Source organism: Ambystoma mexicanum, chromosome 3p, assembly GCF_040938575.1.
Source record: "Ambystoma mexicanum isolate Mex_15411 chromosome 3p, UKY_AmexF1_1, whole genome shotgun sequence".
Lineage (NCBI taxonomy): Eukaryota > Metazoa > Chordata > Amphibia > Caudata > Ambystomatidae > Ambystoma > Ambystoma mexicanum.
This window is the reverse complement of record NC_090925.1, coordinates 891876042-891895091: the sequence shown is the minus strand read 5'-3', so window position 1 is coordinate 891895091 and position 19050 is coordinate 891876042. Positions and strand designations below refer to the sequence as shown.

General features: G+C 45.5%; 1 protein-coding gene across 4 annotated transcripts in view; it reads left to right on the top strand.

The window, feature by feature from the left end:
• The window catches only part of CHD6 (chromodomain helicase DNA binding protein 6), a 2307824-nt gene that overhangs the window by 762122 nt on the left and 1526652 nt on the right, over positions 1 to 19050 (top strand). The gene's annotated exons all lie outside the window — the stretch shown is intronic.

The window sequence follows — 19050 nt, the reverse complement described above, 5'->3', positions numbered from 1 at the left end:
ATCTTTTTCATTGTCAGACCTGAGTAACACTATGGAAAGATGGAGGCTATTTTAGACTGTACATGATTAACAAATAATTTTGACTACGAAGTCGAACAATATAGAAGACCAAAATATGATTATCCAATAGTCTTGATTACTTAATAAAAATGAACACTGTGATGAGAGTGAACAAGTTTGAAGATTCAACTGAAACATGTGTACGCATGTCCTTTTTCTCATAAATAGAGAAGACCGTAAAATAGAATGGGTGAAAATGATGTGTTAAATGTAGTCCTAGAGAGAAGAGCCAAAATGTGGGGTTAGGGGGGGTCCCCAAACTGGACTCATCCCACTTTCAAAAGTGGAAATAATTGGCCTGTTAGAATACTGTTGTCTGTTTAATGTTTTAGGTGTATTATTGCTTTGCAATTAATACCTTGAGAAAAATATGTAGACTTACAATCATTAACTATTTGTGTACAGTGTATTTGTATGTCAACAAATATTTTTTTGTATTATGGTACACACATCTAAAGCAAAATTGGTATTTTATGCAGATTAAGAGTTCTGGACAAACAATGCAGTTCTGCTCACTACCGAAGTACGGCCTCTAGCATATGTTCACACACTCCTAAAAAGAGGAAGAGAAAATTGAAGTGGACCAAATGCAAAATATGTGTTATCTCAATGTGAGAGCACAGAAAATGAAAGGCAAGCTCTGTAGCTGTACAGGGAATGGTTATGTCCCCTGCCATGATGGTAGGACTGCAGGTCGTCAGAGATATAAGCCCTGTCTCCTGATGCTTGAGGAAGTGTCATGAGAGCCCAGGAATGCATGAACAACAAAACCTGGCGAGAGAAAGAATGGGGGTTGGAAAACAGCAGGCAGGCCTAGGTCATGGTGGAAAGAGAAGAGAAAATGCTGGACTACATGATTAAAATAAGGAGAATCATTTTGGTTTGAGAGAGGAAAAGGGATGCAAAGATAGACGAGGAGAGCAATAAAAATGGGGGAAGCTGCCTGCTGTTTTGGAAGAGAGGAATGTCGATATGAGCCTGGGCCAAGAGGTCACTATTTTGGACTGTATGAAACCAGAAGGGCAAAAAGATGAAAAGGTGTATTGGGTTTAAAAGAGGTTAGGGAAGGTTACATGTGTTGGATAGGGAGGGGATTGGATGGGTAGGTGAATAGTGCATAAAGAGAAAAAGGTGTGATCTAGAGTGAAGATTGGATGGAAAGAGGAGTAAGGAAAGGTATAAAGTACAGTCTCTGGGGGATTTGAGGGGTTGTTTGATGGATAGCTGTTGTTAGAGTCCAGATAGATAGAGACAGAGTGGATGCTGGCTCATTCCACCTGGTAGATGATTCTTGGATTGTCAGAGGTTTAGGCAAATCAATGATGCACCTTAGCTTCTCACAGTCCCACCAACATGTTACATCTGTGGACTATTGCTCTGCCGTGAGCTTTTAGTAGTTTGGTGATACTGAGTAAAAAGAGCAGTAAAAAAAGGTGCGAGTAGGATAATAATTCGGCTAGCAGGTAGCAGCAGGGATTGAGGTCGGGGGAAGGTCAGGAGACATATGGGGTATGACTGGGCGAGACCAAAAGGAAATTTACATAAACTGTATTTCAAAAGTCAGACATGTTCAGGTTGACCCTTATTGCTTTTCGCACATTTTGCCCTGAATTCATAAGTTGCTACTTCTTGACTTCGAGCATGAATGACGGTTTCTTCAGTTTTGTCAAATAGGCCCTTTTCCCAGTGTACTGTTTGACCTTCAGTGAGCTCAGTGGCTTCCATTTCACCTAAATCCGCTCCTTGGCAATAGACCAGGAATAGTAATCCTCTTATCCACTTTTTGTTGGTGTTTTTTCAGGTGGTCTTTTTGGGAAAGTTCCTGAAAGTATAATTTTATATTGTGTGCTGGTAGGTTTCATGTTGTTGTGAATGCACTTGGGCTATATGAATATAGAAATAAACCCTGATGTAGATTCTCCAGACCCTGATTTGCAATGTGAACAACCATGGTATTCTAATTTTGCACTTCAGATTTGCTAACAAATCGGCATTATGCTGTCTTATGTATCCATTGCATGACTGTGGAAACTATATTTTGAGTATTTCAAAGAATGCAGTTTTGCATGCATTTCAAATGAACGGACAACTCCATCACACGCACAAACACAAACCTTCCGCTCTTCAAGAATGAGCCACTAAATATTAATATTGTTTAATTTAAAAATAATTACACAGTTAAATGTTGTGAAGACCATTTGGGTGCATTTGACTCTCACAGCTGTTTGGTTTAGTTTTTGTAGTTTCCATCTCATTGCAAGGATGGCAATAAACATTATCATAAATTGTGTACACTGCATGTGCACTGCATGATGCAAAAAGTGAAGTGTATTTCACTGAAACGTGTGAGCGAGAGACAATCATAACTAGAAAAGTATGTTTGCAAGAGTATGCCAACATGGGTTTGCAAATTAATTTCAAGAGGGAGGTCTCTGGGAGTCTCACTGCGCAAAAGCAACATGGGTGATTTCAGCCAGTGCATGGAACTTATGTCCTGTAAAACTAAATTAGGAAACTGGTGGGACCACAATATTTTCTTTTTAATTAAGCTTTCATATGTTTTTGCATTATGTTAAATATTTGAAACCATTTGCAGTATGTTACAGCACAATTGGACCTTTCACAGTGACAATAATAACCATACGTTTAGCAAATACTCATGAATGAGACATTACTCAGTTTTAACAGCGAGGAGATGAATGTTTGCAAGTTTTATTCACAGTTGTAATGTAGATGGGGATGCAGTTTACAAGCAAATACTCCACCTTCTTTGATCTTCTGGATAGGATTCTTCCACTATTCCGAAATTGGTCAGATAGGGTTTCGTTGGGGAAGGGGGCACGAATCCTATCACCCTTTGTTATATTAATGTACTTATGATTTTTGTAGTTTGTGGCCAATGGACGTTTGTTTCCCTGGAAAATCCTTTACTTGGATGAAATCAGTGAAGGGATGATCATGTTCAAACATATTTAGGAATTTATGTAAAAATGCTGAAATGTGGTCCAGTGCAGTTCAAATTCAAGAACTTCACTCTGAAATTGGAGTAGGAACCGAAGATGTCTAGTGGTGACCCTGTTTGACAAGGACAAGAAAGTGCATCAGCAGCCTAGACTAAACCCTTTATATATAGCTTGAAGTTTAACATCTTCCAGTATAATAACCAGAGGATCCATGGGAAGAGCAGTTTTGATATCAATTTATTATATTAATGTATTTATTAATGGAATTTTCTCGACTTGGGCAAACATGAGTAAGGAGGCTCACTTTGGGGCTCAAACATGACAACTGCACAAAGATTGAGAACTGTTTCTCATATGAACTTAAGGCTTCCCTTCACACTTTGGGACATGCCTAAGCTAATGAGAAAAAAAGCTGGCTCTCCAACAGGACAGATATCCATACCTCCAACACCAGGAACAAAAGAGACTATAATGTTGATGAGGAATAATTTGAAGCATATGGTGCTGAGGGCATGTATAATACTGATGACACACCATCATGGCAAGAACAAGCACTCACACAAACATTTGCAAATATCAGCCTGCAAGAAATGGATGAGGGCCAAGAGGAAGGAAGATGAACCACATTTAGGCCAAGACATCCCACCTAGAAAGCCACCCGTATCAGTGGTACAATATTCTATAGATGGGAATAAGCCAGAGTATGTTTTCTCTGACACATACAGTTCTTTATAGGAGCTCACTCCTCAAAGAACACTAGGTATTCCTACTGAAGTTTCCTGATGAAGTGGAACCCCCACTGTTCGGTTCTCCTACTGAAAATAAGACAGCTTGTGGGACATTGCTTACGGGCTACAACACATTTTAATATTGACGTGCAGGAGGACACTGAAGACAGTATTTTTAGGACATTTCCGAAGAGTCAAAGTGATTGCTGAGTATATCTCAATTTTGCAAACCATCAGTCCAGAAAGTGCATCTATGTAGAGGCTGGTGATCGATATCTTCTACACTATGTGGTGTGACGAATCCCTGGATGTCGTCACTTTTCCACACATGGAACCCCTTCCAATGAGGCCAGGGAGGTGAGGCCACTACCCGATAGTCCGTCTGGGGTGGTATAATGCGGGAGCCTCTCATGGGGAGACTTCCCGCTCTACGCCCTCGCACCTCCCCTAGGGAGGACAATGACCATCTAGGGTATAGCCCTTAAAGGAACATCACACCCCCACATACTGTAGCCTCTCCTTCCTCTGCTAACCTCTTTGTAGACACGAGACCAATGTGCTTTTATAAAGTAGACTACCTGAAGGTCCTGGAAAGTACTGAGATGAAGAACATCATCAGGAACACACCGGAGTACTGGGACGAGGTGGGACACAGGATCAATGAAAAGCAATCCTGCAAGGAAATGCAGCGGTATAGATCTCTGCGGAGGCATGGTCCCGCTTACGCCATAAAGACCAAAGGAGGACTACCCGTCGGAACGAAACAGCCAACCAGGCTGAGAGACCGTGAAGCCTGGGAAGCACGAACGAGACATGGAGAAGACCAGGAAGGAGCCGAGAGCAGTCCTCCACTGGAGTCAAGAGGACAATGGGATTCCTTTGCCCAACAGCTTACAGACGTTAACGGGAGGCTGGCAGATGTTGAAGCGAACGCACGATGCAGAATCGACTGTGCATCCCAGTAACACAGAAGGTAACTGGTGAGTCGCGGGACCGGTAGACAGTGCTCCAGATAAGATTTTGAGGTGGGAGTATTTACGCTTGGTTTTTCAAATTAGAGAGTAAATGCAATTTCAAGAGTAAAACGTATTGTTTTCTCCTCTGCAAGAGAGTATAACATATCCAACAGACACCCAATGCATATGTAAAATCAGACCCGTAGCCCAAAAGAGTTGTAGATCAAAGTTGTCCGACATGCCTATAACCATTTTATTACACTTCTGGAAAATATTCTGCCATAAAATAACTTGCAAGTAACTGGTACATACACAGCTTCATTCTCAATTCTGGAGCCTAGAAACTCTGTCAAGACCTACAGCAGATTGAGACTAATGTGTTTCCTGCAGAAGGAGTGTGAGTAAGCAAGTGTTGGCATATGATTTACTTACAGGAACTTGCACACATAATATTAGCAACAGTCACAAACTGCTAATCTACCTTTCCCGCTGTCTGCTGCAGGAAATGAATGTGGATCGCCAGACACTGGTTAGCAATATCACTTCAAATAACCATACAGTGCATGCAACCTGAATTGCATTATCGTAGGCATATTTATAGTTTTACTGGGTTGTTTGTGTACAAAGCCAAAAACAAAATTCTGGCAATTACAGTTGGGAAGAAATGCAGACAACTTCATAAATTGCAGGCGGGTCCCAAATCCCTGCTTCAACACTAAAGTGTGTGATCCTGGACAAATAATGTTGCCACTGTGCCTTTTTGCAAAAATAGAAATTCCTACTACAAGTGATCTATTTCCAACTAGATACTACTCTAAAAGCCTAACTGGCCCCTGTTCCACTGCTCGACCTGTAGCATTAATAGTAGTGACCATTTATATGATGCACATGACAAAGTTTGTCTCTTGGCTGACTCATTGCTGCTTGTTTAATAACTTCACATGAAATCCTATAGTATTAATGACTTGCTTGTACATTCCCCCATCTTCTACTTCCATCCTAGGTGAGCAGTCTTGCTTGCCCAACAGGTTTCCTCCTAAATAGTCAAGAATCTGCATCTCTGGCATAACGGCATCACAGAAAATTCAGCCTGTGACCGCTAATCACATCAGGGAGATTACAGCAGTGGCGGAAGTGGAAAAAAGGAACTAGTGGTACTGTGGCTGCATCCAAAAAAGAGGGAGTGGGATGGCAGGAGAGATCAGGAGGAGGTACGGGGGAGTGCAGGGACAGGAGACCAGGATCACAAACCTTGGCTGAACAGTGAAGCAGGGATTTTAATCTACTCTGCAAATTTGACCACATACCTTCCAAGTTTTACTCTGTACAAATAGTTTGGATTTCAAGGCCTACAGTAATGATGTCTTACAGAGTTTACTTACAAAAAAACAAATTGCATAATAACGCCATTTGCAAATCCTTATATCAACATTTTAAGCCAAAAGAATATTGTGGCTTTAATTTTCACTTCCTCAGTGGTAAACTAGAAGTCCCGAAAATCTAGTTAACCCCACTGTACTTTCAGTGATTTAAGACATGTAATAAAAGAAGTTGTGTAATAAACTCAGATATGGAGATTCTTTGCAACAAACCTCCAGCTCATTGTCATTCATGATGTTGAAAACATTTGATTAGTGACTTAAAGTAACTTTATTTCTGTGCATGTCAAGCTAGTAGACATCATGGATATAAAGCGCAATGCATTCTTTATGCCACATGGTGTGGACAAAACGTTCACAGCATGACCGGTAGTGAGCGTGGTTTCACCTTGTACTTTACGTTTAAGGTAATTAATTGGGCGAGTTGTACTGTCGGCGTCTCACAGATGGGTGCTCTGTCTCGCTGGCTTCCCTTCTCGTGGTTGTCCAGACTGATATTCACTGTTCACGCTGCTATTTAATGTTTGCCTCCACGCCCCCTGCTTACTCTGGCCAATCAAATCAATAAAGGCCTCTTCCTCCTCAAGCCTTCGACTGAGCCGAGACATTACTGACCCATAAAGGCCCTCCCCCCACAGGTGATTCCTGCTTTTATGAAATGGGTCAATCCTTTGTTTCTGTATTTTTAGGTTTCACTCCTCTCATGGGGAGCTCCCGGACCCCATTGGAATCCCATAGGAATCGTCCCAGAAGTCTGGGAAGGCAGCAAAACAGTCCCTGGAGACATTCCCTGGAGGACGCCTATGGTCTGCATTTCATTCTGTAGGGGCTTGCATTCCATAAATTCCAAGACCCAGCACAGACCATCAACCCTTCACTGGTGCAGATCAAAGACTCCTTTTGCCATCTAGTGGAGGAAAGTATGCTTTTTAATGAAAATAAATACTGTGTAAATGGTACGCAGTAGAAAATGAAATGCTCCGTAATGGCTATAATTACATGCGTAAAAAGGCACAATATGGACCTTATCTGAGGGCTGCCGGTAGGGGCTGCAAGGTACAGGAAGCAGAAGCCCTATACAGATATAACGAGCAGGACTGTTTTCCTTGTGTCAGCACTTGCCAAGCAAGGCATCCAAGGTGACATAAAGAGAAGTGGAGAGAAACTGGGGTCGGGACCCAAATCATAAGTCCTCTTCCTCATGGCTTTACTTAGCAGGGAAGTGGACCAAGTGGGCCAACCCACAAAAGAAGAGAGAAACCAGGGCTGCGGACCGTCATAACACACAGTGTTGGGTGTTGCAAGTGTGAAACCTAATGAGAAGACCGCCAGAGGAAGGGAGTCATTTTGCCTGGTTGTAAGAAATTGTTTTAGAGCTACCGGGAGAAGGGAGTCATTCTCCTGGTAATGCAGACCAAGAGGAAGGTTCAGCAAGCCTGAGGAAGGGAGTCACTCCCCGGGCTAATTTGAGGCTGAGAAAGAAAGCCAGGAGAAGCAAGGCGTTCTCCTGGCTCCTGAAGTAAATGTTATTTGGAACTTTGTGGCCAGGGGAAAGGGAGTCCTTCCCCCAGGTTGTTTGAGACTGAGCACTAGGAGAAGGGAGGCATTCTCCTGGCCCACCAAGGACACATTGTGTGGAACTTTGACCATAACACAGGATAAGGGAGGCATACTCCTGGCATCAGAACAGTGCTGCTTTATTTCTTAGTTTATAATGTTTGGGCCAGAAGTAGTGTTTTCATGACACAGGACGGTGGACACTTTTCGGTTCTGTTTTTCCGCATGCACCACACGGGTCAACGGACCTCTGTGAAAACTGTTTTCTTTGACGTACGTCGTACTTTTTGTTGTTTTTGTTGTTAAATGTTTATTTTCACAACCAAACGAAAAAGAAACTTAAAACCAATATAACTGATGTCCTTCCATGGTCACTATTCAATCCTAGGAATCGATACACCCCCCCACGGATCCTGGTGAGCCATTAAACAACATCAAACAGCAAGGCACTACTATGCCAGAAATAAAAGAAAAATTATAACAAACGACCTCAAAGAAAAAAAAACATAACACCTCCTGCTCGGGTATTGCCAATCCAGAGTTAAAACAAGTTGAAAAGAGGATCATTCTATACTCGTACTTCCTGTCCCCTTTCCTTCATCCTTGTGGGCGTCCCCCAACATGGGGACAGTACCGAAACATTTGGCTGCGAAAAATTGAGCTCGCCTTTAATTTTAGTACAGCGCACTGGCCGGGCGTTGGCCTCCAGCGCCTCACCTCAGTGCCTGTTTCCACACAGAAGGTGTCGGACCTGGCAGCCTGCGCAGAGACTTTTTAAAACTTTCTGGTTGCTCCCCTTCTTTCTTTTCAATGTTATTTAACCTCCCCTCGGTGCCTCACCTCCCCTGGTGCATGTCGTCTGCAGGAGTATTCACGAGATGTGCTTTGTGCGACTGCTCATTCCCAGCCTCGGACCCTGACAGGGCCCCTGAAGGATATAGGGAAGGAGGTCCGGTGGTGCCTCCACGGCCCAATCTCTGGATCCTCCGCCAGTTCTTCCAGCGCTTCCGGTGCCAGTGCCGGTCCCTTACCCAGTCCAGGCCCTACCGGTTGTTCTGACCCCTCCACCTCCTCCTTTACTACCAATGCCTCCCCCTCAACAGCCGTTGGATCAGTCTTTGGCACCTGACCTAGGGGGGACTCTGCTGGCACCTGTGTGCCCCCCAGGAGTTAGGAGTGGTAGCAGAGGTTTTGGGCAAGCGCACCATGACCCGTTCTGGCATCCCTCTCCAGAAGGATGTTCTGCAGGTGGCGAGAAAACTCTGGGAGAAGCCCAGGGCCAACGCCCAGATGAACAAGAAGTTGGACAGCAGGTTCAGGCTGATCCTCTAGGCCTCCTATCAGCACTTGTGAGGAGACGTCTTTTGACCTGTGGCAAGAGTCTATTTACATTAGCATAATGACTGCAGAATGCCTTCTTACTAGGCATCCACAGCAACGGTTTAGGTAGGCGACAGAGATCCCTGCAACTGGATCTGACTTTAATTCCCTCTTGACTTTTTTCTTTTCTTTCCTCCCCTCACTTTTCAAAAGCATCCCATCAACACTGTATAGGGGATGACGCTAAGGTTCTTTAATAGCACCTTCACACAATGAATGCGGCACTTCTATGCACCTGTTGGTTATAATTTTGTGTTGCACTTTAACTTTGAAAGATGGAAGAGGGGGTGCCGTTCTGGGGCACCTGTCCAAATAAGGGGAAATACCCGGTCCTATATTTTGCTTTTTAAACACATCTCATGCTAACGCTTGGCAGCTAGTCACTTAAGATATAACCTAGTGATAAGTTCATGTTTGGTTGATCTACAGGGGCTGAACTAAGGATCAATATTACTGACAAAGGTGGTCTACATTTGTCAATATACCACCGAAACGCCAGTTTTGCCACTGTCTTTGCACGGGGGCGGTGCTTACACCCGTGACCAGTGGACGTGGTTGCTCACGCTTACCATTACTCTGGACAGCGGAAGGCGTAGTACATTATTTCAGCCTTATGTACATTTTTTCAGCTTTATGTTTAACTTGAATAAGTTTAAAACCCCTCTGTCATTTGTTCTGTAACCAAAATTTACCCAGTTCTTATCTACATTCTGGGGTGATTTTGCCACATAAAAAGGCCAAAGATACTAACCTTAATTGAGCTAGAGACAGTTAGCTATAGTCTGTTCCATGACCAATCCAGCACATTAAGCCTTACAGACAAACCCAGGCTGCTGTCACACTGAGCGTGATTTGTTAAATTCAGCTTCTCTTCCTTTCTTTTTTTGAAAGTCAAATGTATTAGTGTATTACCAAGATTTGATTTCTATGTTGTAAGTTTTGTAAATATTTACCTTTTTGTGAAATTCTTTATTATTTTCTTTAGAAGTACTGATGTAATAAAAAACTATTTAAATAAGCTTTACAATTTGTTTTTCCCTTTCTTATAAACAATTATATCTTTTTCTGTACTATTGTGTTTTTGTGGTTTTGTGCCAACAACAATATACACTGCACAAGGGTAGTATGATAGGTGATATTTTTTTACTAAATTGTATGATTTATTTGTGACAACTACCAGTCGAGTAACTGCTGGCAGCCTCTTAATCAGTTGTTCAATACTATTTACACGGGAACACTCCTTCGTTTCATTTCAGTCTACTACTCCACTTTGTTCCCGGGGTATCTGGAGTTCCTCTTTGTTTTCACTCCTATCCGCAACCACATTCTTCAGTGGTGACTGCGGCCTCCTTATATTCTAAACCATCATCTTTGTCTTCCTCCTCGGGAGTCACCTTCAGATGTTTTTCCAAGGAAGACAAGGTCCTTGAGTCTTTGGGCAAATGCTGTTATGCCATAGCAGGATTGCATCTGCAGCAAGCCAGCACAGATTTAGCCTAGGCTAACCCGAAGCTGTGGCGTGAGCTAGGGAAATTCTGCCTGACCTCCCTCTGGAGAGGCAAGCCTCTTTCAAGGCCGATCTGGCAGTTGTCTGGGCAGTTGCACAGGACCTCATGGAGTCTTCGGTCTCCCACATTGACACAGCCAGCAGAGGCCTGGGTGTCGAGATGAGAAGGACGGCGTGGATGCATGCCAGTAAATTTTCATCTGACGTGCAGAAGGGGATCCTAGATCTGCCCTTTGCGGGCGTAGACCTTTTTCATTCGTCAACCGATGAAGAAAACCTCCTCTCAAACCGCCAAGTTCTTGGCCATCTTGACAAAGCCAGAGCAGAAGTCCTTCCCTCATTATCAGGGCAGGACCAAATTCAAACCTTGTGCTTTCACCTGCTTCAAGGGAATGTTGTACGCGGAGGCCTGAAAGGTGATGCAGTAACAGCAGTAGGAAACAGCAGAGGACTTGGTGCTGGTTTTTCCGCTGTCCCTCCTCTGCTCCTGCCTCTGACGCCATGAAACCGTGACGTCGAGGTCTGTGAACACAGCTTCCCAGTAGGGGGCCGACTGGCTCTTTTCCAGGACAGCTGGGAGTGTCTTTTCAAGAACCCTAGTCTCCACTCTTTTTCTTCCTCTACCATCCTCTCCTCCTCTTCATCAGATTGAGTCCCTGGCTCTTTTACAGGAGGTCCTTTCGCTCTTGGAGATGCAGGTGGTAGAACCGGTTCCTCAGACTGGTGCTCCAGATTCTACTCAAGGATTTGTGGGGTACCCAAGAACAACCAGGCTGGCCTCGACCTGTCATTTCTCAATCTGTCTTTTCTGCTCGAACGCTTTAAGATGATTACTCCTGCACACATAGCAGAGTCTCTGTGTTTAGGGGGCTGGATGTGTTCCCTAGACCTCAAGGATGCGTACCTGCATGTCCCCATCTACATCGTAGGTTTATGCGGTTCACAATTAAGTTGTACCACTTCCAGTACAAGGTGCTGCCCATCGGCCTGAACCCGGCCCCTCGTGTCTTCATGAAGTTGAACGCAGTGGCGGGGTCTCCTCTGCTTGGAGGCCAATCACTCATACCCTTATCTGGATGACTGGCTGGTGAGGACGGGTTCACCCAAGGGGGTGGTACACACCTACCAGAAATTGGCAGATATTCTTCATCAGATGGGGTTCTCCCACAACAAGCACACGTCAGTTGTTCCCAGGATCTGGTCTTCCTAGGGTGCGTTGGAACACAGCTGTTCAGCGGGAGCTCCCCATGCCAGAGAGGCTCTTCTCCCTTCGCAAGGCGATACAGCACTTTCTGGCCAACTCAAACACCTCGGCATTGTGGTTCCAGCACCTTCTGGAGCTGATGGCCTGCTGCATGCTCATTGAGCAGCGCTTCCGCCTCAAAATGAGATGCCTCCAGCTCCACCTGGTGGCCAACTGGGATCAGGAGTTTGCGTTTCAGTCGAACAGGAACCCAATACCACCACTCCGCCTGCCTGATCTCTGCTGGTGGTTGATGGACGGCACTGTTTCTGTGGGAGTTCTGTGAGAAACCTGATGGTGTCTCCCTGACTAGTCCCCAGGGATCTGTCATCCAGGTTGCCACGACACAGCCATTGCTATTTGATACAGTTCCTGGGGGTTGACCAGTGTGGGATGGTCACTTGGATGGGGGGGGATCCATGGGGAGTGGGACACCGACGGTTGAGATGCGTCATCTCCTTCTTTCAACATCTTTTCCCCAACCTACCACATAGGATATTCTAAAACACTGCCCCCTCCCTTTTTTCTACATGAACACTTTCGCACAACATGAAAGACAACGGACAAACACCAGAGCTGTGTACCTGACGTGTCCCACTACCAGAGTCTGGCAAAGTCAGGCAATAGAACAGAATCACAGAATCACACACACCTGGCAGCCCTTTCCATACCCCACAGGGATAAAAGGAGAAGCACAAGAAGAATAAGGCTGATCGCATGACGTCAGAGCGAACTCAGCACTGCAGCTCAAGAGGTGGAGAAAGACTGCGCATACCAACAGGGTGACGAGGAGAGAAGCGACCTTGCCCTTTCTGACCACAGCTTGTGAAACCTCTCCAGAAGGAATCATCAGACCGCGAACAATAGCCAGCATGTGTTGCTGCAGATGTCAACGGTACACGATTCCCTCGGCTGCTGATTACCAAGCCCCGGAGAGACGCTTGTCTCCGTGGTACCAACTTCGACCCCAAAGAGTAAGAAAGCCAGGCAGGTCATCGCAGCCGGTGAGTCGAGGGGAGAGTCTATAAGAAACCGAACTGTGATGAACAAAAAGTAGTGAACTGTGAAAAGCTTAAAGAGCTATTCATGGAAAAGTGGGAAAACTAGCAACATAGCAGTCCGGCACCACGTGGGTGCTCACGCAGGAAACTCTGGGCGATTACCCGATGGTAGACACTACCGTAATGAGAAGGCCTTAGGAAAAGGTGAAAGTGGTCATACAAGGGTCTTGTAAAATCCTCTGTACAGTCGAAAGTCTTTGGCCGACAGATTTATGTGAAGCAAAGGGAAGTGAGTCCCACATGACAATAGATGAATGAGAAAGATACGAATGACCAAATTGGCAAGAGTGAACCCGAAGGAGGGATGCTGATAAAAGGGGGTGAAATCTAAAGTCCCAAAATTATGTTTACAAGAGTGAACTGGACCGAGAGATGTCTACAGTGAACTGTTAAGCAAAAGTTTGCAAGAGTGAACCCGGCAGCGGGAGGCCAACAAAATGGGGAGAAGCCAGAAGAACTGTTTAAAAAATACATTAAGATTCGTGAATGCAAGAAGTATTGTAAGACAAGGGGAAGTGGATTGTCCCCCTTGGCATTGGGATCGAAGCCCAGCAGAGGGAGATCCTGAAAGAAAGGCCTGAGCCCAATCGAGGGAAGCTTTGGGGTCCGAGCCTGAGAGAGGGAGATCCAGGGGGTGAAAAGTCATTACCCAAAGTCCATTTGGAAAGCAGCTTTTCTTTTTTGGTCTGTTTTGTTGAATACATCACTCCCTTGGGGGCAAGAGACTTTTATTGAGAAGAGACTTAACCATCGAAGAACCTGATAGCTGGTACAGAACTGTCGGCTTGTGCTGGGAAAGCTCGAGTGTGCACAGTGCTCAGGAGATCCACTTTATCCCGTGCTAAAAAAGTGGAGAAGGAAGACCCCTGGGTACTCACATCCTGACTTATTATGTGTGAACACTTCTTTCTTTATTGAAAACCCTATCCCAAACTCTTTCTGTAATTAGTTTTTAAGGATTTGGCAATATTTTTCTTTTTTTTAGTATAGGCCTTTTACAAGACGCCACAAGGAGTGCCTTATTATTCATTTGAGGGTCAAAGCTAGTTCCCATCTTAGACTTAAGTTAGGCTTTTTTCCACGCTGCATTTTCAGTTTAATAAACACTGTTGAACTGTGATCACGGTCTTTACTGTTGCCACCATGAGTTCCTTGCACCCCTCCTCCCGGCACCTGTACTGTAATCCACAAGATACTGCACAAACTAAAACATGTAAAAACAATGCTAATCCTGAATGCGCCAGCATGGTCATGACCAGTGTGGTACCCCCACTTAATGCATATGGCGTTAGAACCATCCCTCTGCTGCCCTCAATGTATGCTTTAACATAACAGAAACAGCTGAAATTATAAATAATTTTAAAGAAGAAATCAAACCTTATAATTTTCTCCCTAAGTATTTAGGGACATTTCCAAGTTTTTCATTCAGAAATTAACTCAAACATTTGTCGAAATCTAATGCCCACAAAGGAAGTCTTCGGTATTAGAGCTAAACTTGATAAGGGTGCAGATTTTGCAAGATTGAGACCGAGCCAGAGACTCTAATGTGCAGCCTATTGCTTGATTGTGTAATCCTAGGGAATTGAGAAGCTTATATTTTAGCAAATGTATTAATCAATTTAGGCTCCTATTGTAGGAAGACTGATGGTGTATTGTAATCAGTGGGTGTTATGTGACTATAACTTTAGCTGTAATTAGTTTTTTAAAGCAATTCATTTTATAAAAGGTTGTTAAAGCTCCTTGACCTACAAGTCAGGGGTTGGGGGTTTGATGGACTTGTTAACGGAGGATAGCACAGGGGCAACGCGCTGGTCTTGGAAGCAAGACCATGCAGAGCAACAGTAGTTCGAATCCTGGATCTGCGCTTAGAAAGCAAACTCGGTTACGGTATTAGGTTGCGTTATCACAAACCAATTAGATTTTTTAAAAAATGTATTAGCAGCAAGGGTTTTTGCGGACTGTGTAATTTAATAATTGTGTAATTTTGCAGGACAATATGTTTGAACTTTAAGGGATTTTAATTTTTGAATGGCTAAAGGTTTGATTATTGAAGCCAATGCTAAATACATTTAAAAAATAGTTTTAACAGCAACCATCTGAATCCTCTAAAACTCAACATGGCAGCCTGACACCGGAGTTTGTAGATTTAGGACACCTAAAATGCCCTCAAAGGTGCATGAATATCTTCAGGGCTTGGACGTATTACTTTAAGAAGTGGAAGGGTTTGTCATTTGTTATGGAATGCAAGAATAATTCTGTGGATGCACACCTACACATTTTGTCATATAGTTATTTTCTTTTCTAGTTAATTCTGTAAAAGTACATTTTACATCCTTTTCAGCATATCATGCATCTCCATATAAAGCTGAATTGTTAAAAAAACATTCATTATAGCCTTCATGGAAGGGATCAAACATATACATCAAATTGTTAAACCAGCTATCGTATAAAAGGTAGCTTTTTTTTTTTTGTTGCTATCACACACTTAAGAAGAGTGAATGAGATGCAGGTTGCATCAGCGGATGAATGCCATTTGTAGCTATATGCAAGAACAAGATGGTCTTTAAAACTAATCCTAATCTTGATCTAAATTTCATGTTAAACATTCTATTGATGTACCTGTTTTCTTCCAAGGATCAGATTCTCAGACAGAAATACCTTGCATGCTTTGTGTGTGCATATAGCAGTAATGTTCTAAATGTACAGAATAAAATCTGTACGTAACACTAGTCAATCTTTCATGTGCCAAAGGTCAAAAGGGGTAGCCCAGTAAAGAGAAACGGCATTACTAAATGGATTGTTTTTTGCATTCAGGAGTGTTGCACACTAGGTGTTCGAGCTTGGCAGAATGTGCCTTGGTGCCCCATACTCTGCTTGTGAGCAACTTTACAATTGCCAAGGATTCTAATATTGGAGCGGAGCGAGCGACCTTGCCGATGAGAGCCATTTGCTAATCTGCTCTCCATTGCTCCTGCCTTCCACCGGCTCTGTGTGGCAACGTAAATATGAATTGCTCAATGTGCGTCAGATCGTGCCGTGAGGCTGCAAGTTCGTGAGCCTGGGCACTTGACTCTGCAGTAAATAGGGGCGTAGAGCACAGGAGGTGACTACTTAGCCCGGCAGCTGGAAGGTAAATGAATATTCTCCTGCATGGGGTCTGACATGGATTCACATGCTCATGAATATTCCCCGTCGTCAGGCTGGGAATCCTCGGTACAGAAAAAAATCAGTATCGGTTTCGTTTCTGATCTGTCTTTCCTAGTAGCAACAAATCACTGATCTCTGGGTCATAATGCCACAGCCAATAACTGCCCTCTCCCTAAACCCCGCCTCCGGCAGCCATCCTCAGATTTTTACCGCACGTTCAAGTGTTGGGAGTCCTCGTGCTATAGCTCTCGAGCTTTTGCTGCATTTTCGCGCTTTTTCAAAAAGAATTTCTCATTTTTCGGTTAAATTGAGCCTCAAGCTCCACCGTCTTTACATCCGATCAACGGGGACCCGTTTCGAAAGTTTCTACGCCCCTCAAGGGTGAAGATTTCGTCGAGCGACACTTTTGGAGCATTCCAGAAGTTTCTGAGGCCTACCCCGGACATGGCCCGGGAGAAAGGGAGCTCGATGCCCGGGAAGCTGTTCAGGGCCTGCCCTTGATGCCAGCTGCAGAACGTGTTCAAGGAAGACAAGCATTCCTTATGCCTCTACTGTCTTCATGAGGACAAAACGCACGTGGAGGAGGACTGTGCGTTTTGCGGGAACATGTCGGAGCGGACCATAACGGACCGCCATCTTCGTCTCGCCAACTGGAGGGAGAGAGCCCGTCAGGTGAGAAGAAAAAGAAGAAATCCGAGCGGTCTTCTAAGTCCTCTGAGGGCGCCCTGGCGACGGGGGCCCAACAGAAGGCTAAGCACTGCGAGTCCGCGGGCACCGGGAGCGCCGAACGGTCGGGCTCCTCGGCTGCCAGGCAGGGCGCATCCTCCCCGGTGCCATCGACCACGAGCCAACGCTCTGGCTCGGGTAAGAGGAAATCCGAGAACCCGGCCAAGCTTCTGGAGAGGCCCCGGTCGATCTAGAAGATTTCGGCTGATGGGGAGTGAGGCGGGGAGCCCTCCCCCAAGGTTGTTATTGTTATTTTGCATTTATATAGCGCCTTATATACCATTGGTATGGTCTGAAGGCGCTGGTAGGTTGAACGCCCTTGAGAACCGAAGTTCGGGTCAGTAGAGAGGGTGAAGAGTCAAAAGGTGCGTGTGCGCACAAGGTATGTGTGCAGCTGGTGCGGAGTTAATGTGGTAGCTGCTTCTTAGCGGTAGGTGTGGTGGTTGAGAGGTCAGGAGAATGTGTTCGCTCTGGCAGAATTTATCCAGCTCGAGTATGGCTGTGTTAGGCCTGAGGAGAAACTCCTGGCTGGGGGTGTAAAACCAGTGGTGGTTACTTAGAGTGATGGGGAGTGAGCGGGAGAAATTATGATATGAGAACAGTTATACCGAATGGTGTCATAGTATCCCTGTGTTCTATTTGAGTGGTGGTGTAAAGAGGAGAGTAGGCGTGGGGTGTGGTATGATATATGTTCTTTCAAATGTTCCCGCATACCAATGCATATTATGTACGTCACGCAATTTATGCGATCAGGTACACACTCGCGCATTCATAGTTCGTCTTGCGTGCTCTAGTCTATCCCTCATTTTCAGTGTGCTTCATGCATGCTCTCATGTGTTCCATATGCATGCACTCCCGTCTTCCCCGCGCATGCACTCCAGTCTGCCTATGCGCTCATCCGGTCTGCACGCTCATCCGGTCTGCTCTACACAGGCATCCACTCTACGCAGGCATCCGCACCACACAGCTATCCGCTCCACACCGGCATCCGCACCACATGTTCTCGTCCGCTCTACATACATTCGTCCGCTCCATACAGTCGTTCGCTCCATACAGTCGTTCGCATCCACACCCGTCCACACCCTCGTTCAATCCGCATGCTCATCGGATCCACGCACTCATCTGGTCTATCCACTTATCGGCACAACATACTACTCGTCTGCTTGATATATTACTCGACCGCTCTACGTCGAGTAATATATCAGGTGAAGGCCACAAGCATGCAGTCGGTGACTAAGGCCTTGATTCACCTAGCCAAGGCCTCTATCGAGAAGGTCGCGGCAACCCTGGCGCAGCCTGCGGAGGTTGCACCTGTGGTAGCGGCCTCAGGGCCCAGAGTCTCCCTGCCACCTCGGAGGGAGGCATCTTTCAAGCCCATCGAAAGAACCCCCACGAAGCCCCCGGCGCAGAAAGAGGGAGGGGGCAGTGGCCGTCGTGGATTCAGACACAACCTCCGAGGAGGAACTTGTCGAAGTCCCTGAGAGCCACGACGCGGGCATGGAGGAGGACCAGCCCATTGAGAGGCATCCCGACGAGGGGGACGACGGAAGAGACGGCGGCGCAAACGGGACCCCAGACCAACCGTCGCGCCCGTCGCAGGCAGTGCCGCAGGACAACTCGGTGGCCATTTTCATGGCAATTCAATCCTCATGCTCTGAAATAAGGACTAGATTGCCTTTACCCCCGACGGAGGAGCCGGAGCCAGGCACGTCGGGAAGTCCACCACCCAAGAGGAGAAGAACACATCCTCGTACACCCTTCCAGCCCTCGAGGCCTGCTCAACCCTCCTCCCCGTCCACGGTCTGCGGGGATGACACGGCCACGATGGGCACGGACGACGAGGGCGGCAACGGCGGGGGGGACCTCCCGTCGTCTCCCCCCCCCCCCCAACTCCCCGGGCTTCCCCACCCGATGAGTGTTAGGCAGAAACCTGTGCAGTTCCCTCTGGGACCACTGCAAAAGATTTAAGACTACAGGTGTTTGGCAGTAAACCCACTTGGTAGCAGTCTGTACCACACACAGATTCACTTGGTAGCTGTGGCTGAGCAGTCAGACCTCCCTCAAGAAGAGTTAGGCAGTATACAGAGTATTCACAATAGGTCAGAAGAACACAGTAGAACAAGTAAACACTGACCAGAACTTGGTGTAAAAGAGAGATAATTATTTATTTAAAACCACATCTAGAAAAACACACAGGCACTAATAGTAAGCAGTTCAAAAACACGGTCACTAAAAGATATACACTCCCTTAGAAGAATATTAGACAAGTCTTAAGTAAAGCCCCACTTATTTTCAGACAGCGGTGAGCGCTTAACGCAGATGGCACTCTAATCATTCGTTTTA